The 12,889-nt window shown below is 34.6% G+C and overlaps 1 protein-coding gene across 1 annotated transcript in view; it reads left to right on the forward strand.

Moving 5' to 3' along the window:
* Window positions 1–11,403: 11,403 nt before the first annotated feature.
* LOC113231564 (reversion-inducing cysteine-rich protein with Kazal motifs) overlaps window positions 11,404–12,889 on the forward strand; it is a 59,199-nt gene continuing 57,713 nt past the window's right edge. Inside the window, exon 1 of the mRNA XM_026465903.1 lies at window positions 11,404–11,687. The gene's annotated coding sequence lies outside the window, so the exon portion shown is untranslated. The remainder of the gene's footprint in view (window positions 11,688–12,889) is intronic.

Raw genomic sequence — 12,889 nt, forward strand, 5'->3', positions numbered from 1 at the left:
AATAATATTTGTATACAAAATTTTTTAATATGTATGTATGTCTTAAAGTCATGTATCTATATGGCTACGGTAATACCCATAGTGATTCAGTAAAATGTTATTTATATTGTTGCATTATCTATCTTATATCTATTTGGAGTGAAAACGATGATAAATGTGTATATTTTGTATACGTCAACCTTATATTTCGTCTAGACAACAACGACACGGAATTCTTTGCCATAAAAAGCATTAAGTTTATGAAGTACTAGTGATGATAAAAAATGTATATATATTCAAGGTTTTAAAGTTTTATCACTCCTAGTGTACAATTTGCACAAATGGGTTAATCAACTTTTTTACAGAATTCTTTGTGGAATGTGTTGAACGAAATGCAATAGAATTATCAACCTAATCTGAAATTGATATGACGATTGTCGTCATATTCTAGTTTTATATTTTAAGTTAAGTTATGTTATGTGCAGAGGCGTTTATGAATTATTCATGAAAAACTTGAACTTTCCCTGACAAATGTATGTTCTGCCTTACTAGAACTTTACACGTCCATATCGTAAAAAGCAACGCTTTGATATTTTTTAAATTATAATTTATTTATTTATTTAATCTTTTTGCACAATACCATAATGCACAAATGGCGGACCTAATGTCATTAGGCATTCTTTACCGGTCAACCGTTGGCCCAAACCTTAGACTATGGAAGAAAAATAAATATATAAATAAAAATAAAGTCAAAATAAAGGTTTCCATAGTCTAAGGCCCAAACAGAAAAAAATAAAGGGTTGGTGCTACACTTAAAACAGAACAAAAAAATCATAAACCAGAATTTTATGGTTCATTTAAATGACATAAAATAAACATAATACGGCATAAACGTTCTTAATATACTTATATACTAAATAATACATACTATAATATATTATTTAGTAATATATAAGTACCCTTACCGTGGGGTGACCTAGTAATAGACCCAGTAGTAGTACTAGATCTATTACTAGTAGAGATGGGAAAAACTGCTTATTTTTTTAAACGTTGTGCTTTTTTTTAAAGCAGCGTGCTTTCTTAAACGCTTTTCACTTAAACACTATGGGTCGTATTCTAGAACTCTACTCAATGCTCAAGTCAGGATTTGAGTATGGTTTAAAGCACTCGAAATCAAACTCAAGTCCCTTCCATTAGGCTCGTATTTCCAGTGCTTGTGTTTCCATTGCAATCCTGACTTGAGCATTGAGTAGAGTTCTAGAATACGACCCTATAATTTGAAGCTTACAAATCGTTTAGAAAAACGTTTAAGCGCATAGACTTTTATGTTAAAAAAAGCTTGCAACGTTGTGTTGATAGCGAAAAGCAAGAGTAGACCACTAAAGCTTTTAAAATAAGCAAGTTTATTTGTAAAAATGAGTTTTATTTTTATTTATAAAATTATTAGTCACATTGATGAACTAATTTGTTTAGGAAACATAGTTGGCGGGACTTGAAACATAAGCACGTTGTTAACGCTTACGCTTAAATAGGCTTAAATTGAAAAGCGTGCTTTATTTTAAAAAGCAAACTTTTTTAAGTGCTTTTCGTTTAAACGCCCACCTCTAGTGTGCAAGAGGTGGGCACCTCTAATTACTAGGTCTTCCATGCATAATCTAATAATTTTTAGTACGATCAGTCTCAAGAAAATGGCATTTACTTTCTATGTCCAGAAGTTTTCCGTGACTATATGACTCAGGATATTTAATTTGCTTCACACGCTTCAATAAAAATTTGAGGTGAAATATTGTCTGTCAGACATCAAATGTGCTGTTAGCTATAATAATATATATTCGCTCTTCCTTTTGTTGTATACTTTAACGTTTATAAACGTTTTTTCTACAGGCTATTGAATGAATGTAACAAATAATGATGCTGACGTCAATAAACGTCGACGTTGCGCTAATATGCCACCGATCATTGGTATGTGTGAGTAGTGCTTGCTTACCCTGTGTGAAACTTCGATACTGCGTGTCTTTAGAGATTCAATATTTTGATATGATGTAGAACAATGACGTCATTCTCGTCGTATTAAGATTTTGTTTGGCCAAATAACGTTCTCTTACGTTCTTCGATGAAATAAAACAAACGACGTAATAGTACGTTGTTCTACATCACTTAGAAATGTTTAGGGCGGCGTAGGACGTAGCTCGCGCGAATTTATTAAGCCGTGTCCTAACGGATAATTTCAACAAGTTTTCAATAATTTCCTCAGTCCACAATCGCCTTGGTCAGCAATGTCATTGAATTGTTTATTGCACAAAGAAAATATCTTAAAAATACATGGTACAAAGGGACCTATGTCCGTTATGTATGTGTTTTTATGTATTTATTGTATATGTATTGTCGTTATGTATATGTTTTTGTACGAGTGCAAAGGAGAGTTAATCTCGAGAAGATGATATCAATGTTTAATTTGTTCAATTTTAATGCAATATTTAGGAAGAACTGAGTGCTGGTAAAAAAAATCATGCTTGAAACCTAAATATAAAAAAATTTAAAAGCTTGTGAAATGACTTATTGTTTTTTAATAATTATATTACATTTTTATATTTGCACCTCGTAATTGAGTAGAATAAAAAGACGATTGGATACTTTAATGCAAAAACTTTTACATAGCTACTAACTTCACTGAAGTGCACCTACATAAAATGAATAACAACACAGACCACATAAATGTGAATAACACATACACAACGTAGTATAGAATAACAGAACACATTTTCATTGTTTGTATTAATTTCCTATTACATCTAGGATTACCTATATACTTTATACATCAATGTTTCCAGGAATACAATAGTTTTTTCAAGTCCGCTTTTCGAAAACATTTCATTATAATACTTATGTCATCCGTTGAAAAGTTTTGACAATGGCTAATTTATTCTTTGATCTGGTTGTAGTGATTTTCCACTTTAAAAAGAAATAGATCAACTACTACTAGGTATTTTATTATATATGATCGATTACACCGAAGGCGCCGTCGGTATAACCGAGCGTGCATTTTGACACGGTGGGCCGTCGTTCGTTGGAACTCATCAATCAACGTCGTGCCGCACTCTTTATGCATTTATTTGCCAACACAAATAATTTGCACAGCAGCAATCTCGTGGTTTATGTCCTGCGAAAAAATAATCGCTTAAAGCTGACATCTGCATGGCATTTAAATGCTTGTGTCGTAATAGAGAAGTTTCGAGCTTCACAAAGAAAAAGTTTTACTGTAGTAAAATGTAGATGTGTAATATAATTATTATCATCTACATATTCAAGTTGAAAAACGCCCACTACTGGATATAGGCCTCCAATAAAGATCGCCACCACGATCGCTCTTGAGCTGCTGTCATCTAGCAGATTCTCACAAACTTCCCCAGGTTATTATTATTCTATATCGTCAAAATCAAATAATCTAGCAGAGATATGTCATATTAGATCACTTTATAAGTAACAAGTCTGTGCCCTGGCGTCCTCCCTATGTCTGTTCTATCGCCTGTATAGTGGCCAATGTTCTGAAGAACTGTTTGACATGATGCTAACAGCAACTTTTTATCATCGCACCATTCGCCACCGGCAGGGAGTCTATCCTCACACTCTGGAACCTAGTCGGTGTCGTACTGAACGATTTCAGAAGAGATTCCTCGCACGTACAATTAGGTTGGATGCATAGAGTCCTTCAAAAGGGTTTGAGAAGGTTTTAGAAGACCTGAAGAGAGTCCTAAACCGTCCTAATGGGTTGCCACCCACGTGCTCGTGACGCCTTTGGTATGGCAAGCGTTCATAGGCGACGGTGACCTCTTTCCATCAGGCGGGTCATATGCTTGTTTGCTGCCTACATAATATTAAAAAAAATCTTTATTTCATAAGTGAGCAAGTGATGCTAGAAATAGTCATATTGATTAAACTCTAAGCCTCATTCGTAAGACATATTCCCCTGAGAAGAATGAGCAAAATACTCTCGGAGTTGCTCTTTGTAAATAAACATTTGTTCACATTTATTATTTACAATCTTTATATCAAATATCATAGATCCAAATAACCTGCAAGAGCTAAACGGGTCACTACAAATTATTTTTGTTACTTATCCCAATAAGCAGAAGCTGTACAATAATTTTTAGTATAAAGTTTTTGTTTTACTCTATATGTTATGTACCTATCTATTATATGTATAAGTGGCATATAAATGGTATAGTTACTTAAAGGTTTCAGAACATTTAAGTAATACCGCTATTTGTATAAGACATATTCCGATAAAATTTAAAATAAAGAACAAAGTAATACAAAGTTAACAAAATCCTGGTGGGGAGATAGAATTTTATAAAACATGCAAATTGACGGCGAATATACAAACGTTCATGCCACATGTGTGCCATAATACATTGTTACTGTCCCGTATTTGGGGTTCCTTATGCAGGTAAGTTTATTATTTAATAAGTTTCATTTGTATAGGATTTCGTATACCATCCTAGTTTGCTGGTAAAATGTCTTACAATGGTTAAATAGTATCGCATTCCTTTAGTTCTACCACGAACCAAAAGTGATAGCCATCGCGATGTATACTATATTATTTTTAGTCATACCATGGAATTTATCTTGTTTTTATTACCTACCATTATTAAAACCATTTTTTACCGGTACTTTTTAAATTCTATTATTATGGTACATGGCGTATGCTTATTACGTTTAACTTGTTTGGTCTCTGCTTTTCAGAAACTTGCATAAGTATATATTTTCTAAGCACATAGTCGTTTTACACTCGTTGCTAAGCATATCGATATGTAAGCCAGCCTTTACAAGAAAATCGAATAACCTACCGGCACGTAACATACGGGAAGAGTGCCGTTACCAGCATTTTCCACTCGTAGTACACATAATAAGGTTTTTACACGCCTTCGCGTAGTATACAGCTAAATTGCTACACATTGCTCTACAAAGTTTGACCTGCAATAACCATAAAATAGCGAAAGTGTACCCCTGAACGTGCCGAAGTTTGTTGTTGCAATCGACGTAGTTCTAAAATTTTTGTAAGAATGGAATTTGAAACAAAGGCATAAGATGTATTGGCGCATATTGGTTATTAGATTCGCTTATGTAATAATTAAATAATAATAAGGATTGAACATTTGACACGACACGACAACTTCTTTAAGACCATTTTAGGGAAAAAGAGCGAAAGGAAGAGGGGAAGAGGCCGATCTAGGTGCAGCTACATGGACCAAATAAAGGAAAAAGGCCGGTGTCGTGTCATATAACGATGTCAAGGAGCTGGGTTATAGGAGAGATGATTGGTAGATGCTTCACCGACAAGAGCATATAAATTTTAAGTTAGATGATGATGAATAATAAGCAATTACCTGTACTATCAATACCAGAAAAACGGAATTAATTCTGGGGCACTTCCCAGAACACCCAGACTAAAACCACTCTCCTCTCGCTCACCTCTATTGGGTATCGAACCCCGAACCTCCTCATCCAGTGCCCACAGCGCAAACCGCTAGGCTATCGAGATCGTCATTTATTATGTGTATGTATATCCTCAACTATAATGGGAAAATCTCTAAACGCCCACTGTTAGAGGTACATTTGAATTGACTAAGTATGTATTAAGTAAGTAAGTAAGTATTTACATACGTCAGGCCGAAGTCAATATATCCTCAATTTTGTATGAAAATTTTATTTTTCTGTACCCTATGGTCATACGGAATATACAGCGTGTAATCGTTAAATGTCAGAGTGTAATCGTCGAATGTCATATTAAATGCATTAGAGCGTTTAACCTTAAAATGTACTCATTAGGTAACGTAGTTTTGATGTCAGTATAAAAGGTTATTGATATCTCTTAAATTTACGGAATAATCACCTGGTTACGTTTAACCATTGCACCCTGTACAGCAGCGTTAAATTTGATTGTGATATTTTCATTAATAACGTACACTGGGCGTCTATTAATAATATTTTCTGGGATTAATGATTTCCCCTATTGTGTACATATACATGTACACGCACGCAAACGCGCGCACACGCGCACACACACACACACACACACACACACACACACACACGCGCGCGCACACACACACACACACACACACACGCGCGCGCACACACACACACACACGCTCACGCACACGCGCGCCCACACACACACACACACACACACATTATATTAGATCATTATATATGTTTAGTAACAGTTCCTCTATGCAAAATATGGTAGTGAGCTTTCCGTAATTTTTTTTAAATCTAAGTTAAGTAAACATTTACTCAAACCTTTCGCATGCATAAATATTCTTTAGTTTGCCAACGCGTGAGTCTATCGAAAGGCCGAGATGTATTCCTGTGCATAGCATGTAAATTTATTCATGAAACAGCGTACCTATCTATCCCATTGATACAGATCCTCCAGTTATATGTATATACAATCCCTTTCTATTTGAGTATATCTCTGTGTTAGAGGGAGCCCTTTTATAGCATTTCAAAAATACTGATAACATAGATAGTCAAGTGTTCTTATAAGTCTTTGTATTAACTGCTTCCGTGGCCGAACGGTTACCGTGCCGTATTGTCAGCAGAGGTCCCAGGTTCGATTCTATTACGTCATTCTATTAATTTATTTCTCTCGTGAGTTTGGGGGTAATTTGTGGCTGTCTATGAGTGTGTCCATGGTACCCGCGACACAGGGTTTTCTCTAGTGCAGGGCTATGTTGAGTGTATGCGTTATATTATTATGTTATTAGTCGTTTGGAAGGTGATAAAAGAAAATAAATATACTCTGTATCGTCTTTAAATTGCTTAAAACACAACAATATCAATTTCAATTTTAAAATACCCTGGAGTGACATTGTCGTTTACTTTAGTGTTATAATAATCTCAGTATAGAGTACAAAAAACCGTGCTCAAAAGTCCGTGGAATGACGTCTATTTGTCAAGTTTGATTGAAATCGGTTACCGGATAGTGCGCGAAATCAACTTATCATCTAGTTTGTCATTTTTCTTAAATTTAAATGGGACCAATACCGAGGTACCCTCTTTCCTTTCTTTTTTTGATGGAAGAGGTTCCCAATTCGACTGTTTTTTTCGTATGTATGTTACGCGATAACTCTATAGTTATCGCGTAACGTACATACAAATTCGTCGAATTGAGGACCTCTTCCTTTTTGAAGTCGGTTAATAAGTAATCGAAAATCCATCGCTCAGTACATCTACCTCGAGTTTACTGTGATAGTTGTCGCTAGCGACCACGTAAATTACTTCACAATTTTGTATGGAAAATTATATAGCGCCCCTAGCGGTCACAAGAACAAACAACATTTTGCATACAAACATTTTACGCGGTCGCTAGCGATAACTGTCACTGTAAATGCCGTAATCTCATGGAAGAGGCGGTACCTATTCTGCCCTCCTGACTATAACTAACGTAACCGACATTTTAAGCTAAATCGATTTATTAACATATCTGGAATCAGCGAAACGAGATCTACAACCCCCTCTAATCGGATTTTTTATATCCTATTTAGTTTGTGTTATTTAAATTTTTATTGAATTCATATTCAATTATTTTTTATGTGAAATTACTCCACTAGTTTATTAAAGTTATTAATACGTAGATCGAACACTCAGAAAAAATCCTTCGATCCGGCCGGATTCGAACCGACGTCTTCTAGCATACCGTGTCAGAAGCTATACCAACTAAGCCACGGAACGTACCAGCGGACCTCACGAATTTTTCTATGTGCTTGTTGTCGTATCTTTGTATTTGGTTTTTCAAAGAGTTTTTAGCCGTGTCGCCATCTATGAGTAATCTATGAAAGTATTTCGTCACCCTGTAGATACCTTTACAGCTACCAGCTCTTATTGAGTGTTATTGTTAAACAAAATCAGCGTAATTGCCATTTTTTGTTAGCAAAAAGAAATGTTGATGCCAATATCTGGAAAGTTACCAAAATGCAAATGCGTTAGTTATGGCAGGGAGGGCAGCATTGCTCCTGACCTAGAATATTCTATGGGCTCATGATTAAAGTAACCATTGTTTTTTTCCCTCAGTACCGGATTTCTGTAAATTCATTATTGTTTTAAAACATTTTAAGACATTAATAATATGGCTTATTATTATTAATAATAATAAGCCATGACTTCCAAAACTATTTACTTTAATTGCTTATGTGTAGGAAATGAAATTATTTTTCCGTATTTAAATCGCGTATATTTGTTTTTTCAAACAAGCCGACGTTTCGGGCCCTTTACAGCGCCCTTCATCAGTTTATTTGAAAAAACAAATATACGCGATTTAAATCCGGGAAAATAGTTTCATTTCCTATGTGTAACAATCGCGAAAACCTAAGAACTCGATACTTATGTGTAGTTATATGTTCCTTTTGTTATAAAAAAATTGTTATTTTAAGTGGTTCAATATAATTATAATTAAGTGTTAGTTTTAGTGGATCCTATGTAAATAAGTTGTCATGGAAGTGAATAAAGTTTTTATCTATCTATAGTTATGAAATGTTCAATGATTAAAAATGTATATACTGGGTGGAAATTTGTAATGCCACCTGGAGGGTTCCGCTTCTTCGATTCCCGCGTATGGCTAGCAATTCTCGAAAATCCTTGAATGCAGTATTATTTCTTTTTAAAAATAAAGGAATGTTTCCTTTAAGTAAAATTTTCTATCTCCAGTATTTAACGTACTTTCCTTCCAAGTGGCATTACAAATTTCCACCCTGTATATAAAAATGTTTCATGATCAAAAATTAAAAAAGAACTAATATTGAGTTGTCTCGTTGTCTGCATATATTTTTCGCTTTCGCGCCATTTAAAAAAAATTTATGTCACAAGTGTCCTGTTTTATCAAAGCGGGACCATGCTAAGTATTTTGGCGACAGCGGGACATGAAGCTTCATAGCCTTTATTCGAAAAAAAAACAGTAGCACATAAATGCTTAATATCGATCTTCCGTACAATGAATCCTTGTTAAAGGCCTTACCTGCTAAAGTCAAGTGGTCGTGGGACAGACGGCCAAAGACCACTTGAGACTACATCAAGCGGTGCCTTCTGCTTTATTGAACATCGTCGTCTTTAATCTTTTGAACGAGGATTATACTGCGTATTTCATTCGGTTATTTCTGTATTCTCATTTGCACAATAGCTTTCGGTAGCTTAGTAAATAACGCAGTAATATTCATATTTTGAATAAGCTCATTTTTAATTTAGTTTTTGTTGCTTTTATTAGTACCCTTTATTTAACCAGCCTCAATCGTTGGGAAGTTTAGGTGATGATTGGTTGGAATTGGGGCAATTAAAAATTAAGACAAGTTTCCGTAATTAAGACATACAAAGGTTTTTAGTATTGGGCTCTAGTAAAAAGTTAGTAGAGAGCTTGTAGATTACATTTAACGTACCTGGAACGAAAATAATCTCAGTACGGAGTAAAACAACCGACCTCAAAAGTCATTAATCCGCTAGTTTGCCACCCCTAAAGGTGGAATATTTTCTTAAAATTTAAATGGGACTGAGGTACGTTCTTTCCAACAAAAAAAGAATCATCAAAATTGCTTAGAATAATAACGCATAGAATGATAGTTTCATATCAAACGAACTGTCACAAGTGAGGCAAAAATCAAATTCATGTAGGCTAGTTTTAGTAGTAGGTTAATTTTCGGTTTTAGTGAATATTTATATAAAAATACAAGTTGAAACGCGTTACTTCCTTGTGGAATGTGATGTTAGTATCTATTTTATGTTCGTCTGACGTATTTTTTACACTCATTTATCGCACATTTCGTCATTTTTAGCTAAAATTCTTGATATGTTCGCGGTGCAAGTTGACCTTGAGCACTGAAGGCCCGCCCGCTCGTGTAGGCCCTTTTGGCACGCTTCAATTTGCCTCACTTAGCGTGTGCGGACTAGGTTTCTATGCGTTATTATTCTAAGCGATTTTGCTTAGAAGTTCACAAATAGAGTTATCGGGTAACATACATACAAAAAAAAACACAATCGAACTTCCTCCGTTTTGAAGTCGGTTAAAAAATGCCAAATCATTGATTTTTTGTTGGTTGCCCTGAATTTTCAACTGAGAAATAAGCGTTTTTCACGAGACTACTAACCGCTCTTAATAATAAATAAATATAGTAATAACAAAACCAAAAAGTAATTCGAGAGACTTTTAATATAGGAATAACTAACTGGCAAAGATTATTCCAGTATTCTGCCGTCCAATATCTAAAAGGCGCCTAAGTGACAAATGGTCAAATATCCGTTTTAAATAGCAAAAGATAGAGCACAAAAGTATCTTTTAAAAACAGTTAAACTTACATAACGTGTTCGCCTTATCGGAACTTACCCTAATGATGCATACCTGTAATATCATTAAACAATTTTAATATTCTAAAACTGGGTTGTGATTTTTTATGATTTATCTCAAAAAAAAAATTTTGTCACTTAGCCGCTTTTTCGTTAGCGGACGGCAATATTGTAGTGATTACACGAGTTAAGTAGATACTAAAGATGTACCTATTAGATATATTTATACAGCATTCGCTACATGAATTTATGACTATTCTTATAATAAGCGACATGAAGTAAAATTTTAAATGGCTTTTAACCAACAAGATTTATACAACGCAAGGGTACATCGGAAAACATATTTAACGTTTTCAGTCAATAAATTGTCACTTATTGATATAGATTGTCTCTATCCTTCGCGGTTCTTATAAAGAAATACGAGTATCTTCTCGATTCGCGATAAATATCACTTTGCACAGAATCCTGCCGATTGCGCATTAAATGGGATTTTTATTGTGTTCCTTGGAACACGTGCTGTGAAGTTCGTAACATTATTTGTTTAGTATTGTGGATAAAAGCGAACTCTTGTTTAGCCACTTGCACTTGTGTTGACTTCGCCTCTACATTCATGTAGAGTTTAACAATTTGAGTTAGGAGTACGGTATGTGGATATTATTTTTATCAAAACACATACTTAAATGGTTAAAAACAGTGTTGTGCAAGTTTATGTAACTTTACGAACTGATTCCAATACTTATTTTGAAATTTATTTCTATACTTCATACTCTAGTATGACAAATAGTTTTCTCGACAATTAGTTCACTCCTGAAATATTGGTTCAAACAAAGTTAGTGATAAGGTGTAAGTTTGTTTTACAGGCGTTCCATAGTTCATGACGGTTCCTAAGCTCCGCTCAGAATCGGTCCCATCTGTGTACCGTTTAAATTAAAAGTAATTTTCTTATGCAGAATTAATTAATGACTAACGAGCTCAATAGGGTTCATCAAGCGGAAGCGAAAGAAAAAGACAACCGTACACCCAAATGAGTTCGAAAGACAAAGACGGAAGATTTAGAGTCTGGAGTTGAATGAATTTATGCCGGTCTATTTAGTAACGCGTCAATTTGGCGCGAGAACGGTCGTGTGTTGAGTTGTGTTTGCCCGCTGCTGCCTGATACAGAAAAAGCGCGCGAATTTCACCGGCTTATCGTGATTGTTTTAAAAATGGAACCTATGGATTAAATTTTTTTATTGGATAATGAATAAATGATATTGTGCCCGTATTTGTAAAAAAACCTTTGTTCTTAAAAAGTGAAAACATTTTGATAAAGTTTGAGTACAGTGTTGATGACATTATGGTGGTTCATTAGTTCTGATCTGAAGAGGGAAGATTAGGTACACGTTATAAAGATAAGACATGTCCGGGAGTATGCTTTGAAGTGATATATGAGATGAGCGTGGCCAAAAATAACTAGCAGATATTAGAAATAACGACGCACTTGGGCAATAACCGTATTAGTTTACAGCACGTTTAATAAATAATTTTTGTCTCATGAGTGTTTAATGAAAACAGGCTATACAATTGATTATAAGTATTTGTAACTTGTGTGAAATTGTATGTAGACGTAGATATGTAATCAAAGTGATCTTATTGATGTTTATTGAATATTCGCGTTTTCAAAAATTGTAAAGTATATTCGGGTCATTTTCGGGTTAGTATTCTCTGCCTATTTTTAGTGGTAATTTTTATTATTTATGTATTTGAGAGTGTAATATGAAATCGTATTTCTCGGATATTATAAAAAAATCCGAGAATGTCCGATCTATGACGATTTGTCTTGTGTATTTACAAAGCTATTTGAAGAAAGTTAACTAAGTTAAAGATAATCAATCTTTAACGTAATAAATTAGTCTAATTAATTGGATTTTTTTTCATTTCTAAACCGCGTTTATTTTTGTTTTTTTTTTCTGATAAAGCAACGTTTTGTGGCCTTTATAGCTGTAATGGTCACGGCTGAGTGAGATGACTATGGGACCAGCAAAAGGCCCGCAACGTTGGTTTGAATGAAAAAATAAATATAAACGATTTAGAACCGAAGAAACATTAGTTTCATTTCCAATGTATAACAAACGCGAAAATAAGAATCGATATGCCCAGCAGGATTTGTAATCACGTAGAGAGTGGTCATATGGCCTACAATTAAAAATTTTAAATTTATTTTCCTGTGGCTCTGAATCACTTCACATATTATGTACATATTGATGTACGAGTAGGTATATTGGTAGAGCTCTTTGTGAAAGAGTTCGTTCAGGAAAGTACTGCCATCTTCTACTGCATTCCCGTTTTATTTTTTATTTTTTTTTATGATAGGACGAACGTCATGCACCTCAGAGCTTTAAAGCCCAAAGATCTGAGGTGTACTGCCTCTGCGCCCATTACCCTGAGACATAAGTTGAAAAGTTCCATGTGCCTGTAATTTCACCAGCACCCTTCAAAACCGGAACGCAACGGTGTCCTATGATATTTGCGATGTAAAGCTCTGAGTGGCATTGCAACTGTTATAGATTGGCGTGTCGACTTGGTATTATAAAAATAA

The sequence above is a fragment of the Hyposmocoma kahamanoa genome, unplaced genomic scaffold (genome assembly GCF_003589595.1).
Source record: "Hyposmocoma kahamanoa isolate Upper Pololo Valley unplaced genomic scaffold, ASM358959v1 65, whole genome shotgun sequence".
NCBI classification, from domain to species: Eukaryota; Metazoa; Arthropoda; class Insecta; order Lepidoptera; family Cosmopterigidae; genus Hyposmocoma; species Hyposmocoma kahamanoa.